The sequence below is a fragment of the Austrofundulus limnaeus genome, unplaced genomic scaffold, assembly GCF_001266775.1.
Source record: "Austrofundulus limnaeus strain Quisiro unplaced genomic scaffold, Austrofundulus_limnaeus-1.0 Scaffold1, whole genome shotgun sequence".
Classification (NCBI taxonomy): Eukaryota; Metazoa; Chordata; class Actinopteri; order Cyprinodontiformes; family Rivulidae; genus Austrofundulus; species Austrofundulus limnaeus.
Window position 1 is genome coordinate 7,923,369 of NW_013952403.1, and position 4,433 is coordinate 7,927,801.

The window sequence follows — 4,433 nt, forward strand, 5'->3', positions numbered from 1 at the left end:
CAAACAAACAAACAAACAAACAAACAAACAAACAAACAAACAAACAAACAAACAAACAAACAAACAAACAAACGAATGAATGTGGGCAACTGCACTGGCTGCTAGCTTAGTCATAAAAATTAAAACAATTTTACTTAATAAGTATTTGCATTTCATGTATTATATTATTGCATTTGGTCTGCAGCCCTCAGATTGATTTTAATTTCGGCCCTCTCAGGGAAAATGTTCTTTTTAATTTTGGTCCTCTCAGGGAAAATGTTTGGGCACCCCTGCTTCAGACCCTCCTTCAAGAAAAGCGGAGCGATTCCACATCACCTGCTGGAGCATCAGCAGCAGCACTAACGCGCCCAAAATGGAGAGGGAATACACACCCATGGCCTTATTTAAAAGACTTATTAAGGTTAAATGGTAAAAAAAAAACTTGCTGAGATTTGATAAAGGACGTTGATGGCGAATTCACAGCTTCTGTAGCTGTTGCAACAATTTCTGATGATGCACACAATCACAAGATCAAGTGTGAACAGTGTCACAGAGCGTAAACACAAAAACATTTAGTATCTGCAGCACTGCTCACTAAAAAGGCACACCATTGATGTATTCAAACTATACATACAGTAGACACACTTCATCATATTGTAGATCATTAGCAAATACATTAAGCAAGTACTTTTACTTTTAATACTTTAAGTATTTTTAAAAGCAAGTACTCACTTACTTTAACTCAAGTAAAAATGTCAATGTGGTACTTTTACTTTTACTAGAATACATTTTTGTCTGTTTATCTGTACTTTAACTTAAGTACAGTGTTTGAGTACTTTCTCTACCATAGACTATCCCACCCAKTATTTACCTCTGTGACATCATGGAGAATCTGAGATGGTATCCAGAAAGGGCARCAGTCCACAGCCGACCCTATTTCATGAACAACAACTGGATCTGTCACAAATTATTATTTGTATTTTTTCCGCTATAAATTAATATAATTCCTAATTAGTGTGAATGTTGTTCAACAACAAAGTAAAACAGATATAACATCACATAAGACACATAATACAGTACACAAGGAAATATTCTCCCCTTTGCTGGCAGCCCTCTGCTCCACGTGTGTGGAAAAGGCAGAGAATATAACCCCCCACTGGGAAGTAACAGAGCATGTTTTGTYGGGGACAAAGCTCAGCTACTGTCACATCAAACTTTAGCTGAAAATATATAAAAYGGACCGAGTTAGGGCCATTTTTGTCTCATTAGGTCAGTTGGCTGTGGTGGCCATTGAATCAGGCTGACTCAAAAGTTAGATGAGATGGACATTCAATCTTTCTGAAAGTTTTATTAAATACTGTCCAGTGGTTAAAATTACTGTAATGTTTAATGATATTTGTTCTGCCTAAATATTTTCATTACAAGCAGATGTGTCAAAGTTTCAGTCTTAACTTTGCTCTGCAGGAACAGACGTTTGTTCCGTTTAAGGCTAAAAATTGATTAAAATATCATCACTTCTCTTTTCTTTTCAACACATACAGCTTCCTTTCTGGGGGCGGTTAGTAACAGCAGACATTTGACCTTGCTCAGTCTCAGAAACATCTGCAMAAAGTAATCAGGCAGCTGCTCTCAGGGAGGCTGTGGTAGGACTGTTGGTGGTGCTGCTGAGAGAGTGTCGTGGTGAGCTGAGTGTTTTTTATTAGGACAGTTATAAAACTGTTGAATATATTGTGGGGTCTAAAAAACAGTGGGCCTCATGCAAGAACCGTTCGTACAAACAGATTTGTTCTGAAGTTGTGTTTACAAGTGATTTAGGAGAACTTAAGGCATTCACCATTTTTGTTGTGTTGTAATATTTTTTTCAGATGTGGTCCAGACCTGTCGTATATTTWACGTGCAGTCAGTCTGCTGTTATCCAGACTGATTTTCTTCACCGATAAATTTATTTTTCGTTAGTTTGAAGATATTTTGAGTTGAAAATAAATCACACTCCATAATTATGTTGACAGTAGGCTATTCTGTTTGAATTAGAATTATAATTTTAAATGTAAAAAGGTAGACTAAAAATATAAATTGGTTAAATTAAATTTAATTGGCTATTAATTCTGTTGTATAACATTACAATATTAATATGAAGATCTCAAACTACAAATCAGCTTAAATTATGCATTAATTTAAGTTTAATTTGTCTCAGTATACAGTATAATCAGGTCAATGGGAAGTGAACATCATCAACAGCTTTATTCAGATTATGTTTTTTTTTCAATTAAATTTTATTTTGTTGAGAATTATTCAGCACATCAATGTTATTTTCTCCGAAGTGCCAGACATATTTTGGAGACATTTTAAAAAGTGTTCTTGATTCTTCAGAACCACATCTGACACCACTTGCGACGGGAGGGTCACTGGCACATCGGTCGGGGCTATGGCTCTTCTTCTGTATAAATGAATATTATTTAATACAGTTGTTTCCCCATTTCTTCCATGTAATGTAAATTAAAAATATTTGACCAAAGGAAAACCAGAGCAGGATTAGAGAGAGATGAGTATGAATTAAAGTTTTATTTCTGTGACTGTATACAACCTATGGGACACACGACATTAACAGCAGTCACTAATTCTTCCCACTCCTGCAGCAGCTCTTTTAAGGCCCTGTCACACTATGATGTTTTGGACAACTTATACATTTTTTTTGCAACAGGCTGGCACACGCTGAGGAAGAGGAAAAAAAGCATCAATTAACACCTTCTTTTGGAYGTGATCATGTTCCTAACGACTTGAACAGATATAAAACCTATGAGTAAATTATCCCTAATACGTTTCCCAATATAAACAGAAAAATGTATATTTTTTGGTTATGATCATGATTAAAGTAAAGGGTGGCTTTGTTTTAAATTTTGTTTTTGTGCCACAACCAGCTGTTCTTTCTGTCAAAGTGTCARGTATCTGAAAATTTTAATCAAAAACAGAATTACAAGATTTTAAACAAAGTTCTTGYGACTGGGACATTATTTTTGATCAATGCATTTATTGATAAAATATGAAAAATTTAATATTTTTTTCATTAATTTTGTTGATTTAGGTCGGTTAGTTTACCTGTATTATTATTATACATAGTAATCATAATGAAAAAGTTAAATTGGTTTTCACATGAGCCTTAATTGACTCAGGGGTTTAAAAAATACGCACTGCTTCAGAAGTGTCCTGCTGGTGTTGGGCTTATACCACTTATGAATAACAAATGAATAACTTACCTGAAACATATGTGAACTGATGCATAAATTATCCATAGCATCCCTGTAACTTTTGCCTCACTTATCAACAGCACGTCAGCATCAGCTGAAAAATTTTGAGCATGTTTAACGTGTCTAAAGCCTGATCCTTCGCAGTTCTGCTCAATTCTAGTTTCCCTTCTCTGCTCCATCTGGGACTTCTCCCATAGACAAGGATTTTTAGCCGGGCCAATCAGAGTGCAGAACGTCAGTTTTCTGTGCAGTATCTGCTTGTAGTTTATTTTACCTGGGCCAATCAGCAAACAGAAGACGGAGTTTTGAATGACGTCAAATTTCTGCGCAGTGTCTGCTAGTTATTTTAGCACACGCAGTGGAGGAAGTGAATGAAGCCAGTCCGTGTTGATAAGGCTTCCAAATTAAAATAAATTTGTCTGACAAAGCAGCAGCTCTCATTTAGTCGTCTCGTTCAGCTGGGTATATTTCTCCTCTCAGTAGGGTTGTTTACAGCACACGCGATTTCCAGTTAGCTTCTTAGCTTAGCCTCCTTCACAGCAACACACACAYGCTTCAGCAGAGGCCACGTCTCCTGCAAGAATCACTTCTCTATGCAGCAAGTCCAGTCCCTCTGTATGAAGCAAAGTGAAGGACAGGGTCTGGTTTTTACCAGGCTAACGTGTCTTTCCGGCCAGCGTAAATCAACGTGCTGGCAACTTATTCGTAACTTACAACTAACTTACATAGCTTACACCAACGTGTAGGCCAAAATRTGCAGAAGTTGTCCAAAATGCCATAGTGTGACAGGGTCTTTAATTCCACAGCTGACGCTGCTAAAAATGACAAATTTTTCTTTTCTGGACCTCTGAGAGCAGGACTTCAGTCTCTGAACTTGTGAAGTTCTTCTTTACTGTTTGCTGTCTTTTTCATGAATGGCCACTTCCTGGTATGTGGGGCAGGAAACGTAACCTTATATGGTGTTTTTGGGGTGGTAATTATGCTAATCTCCTCTCCTACCTGAATATGAACAAGTGGCATTCATCTTGTTTACACTGCTCATTTACACAGTTTTCCTGAAGATAGAAGCGTTTGCTGAATCTGATGTGGAATGTTCACATGAACGCTTTGTACAAAAAAAATGTAAGAAAAATTTAAGATTAAAATAAAAATATGTTCTTGCATGAGGCCCATTGAGATACAGAAAACAACAAACCTTGACTACGTAAC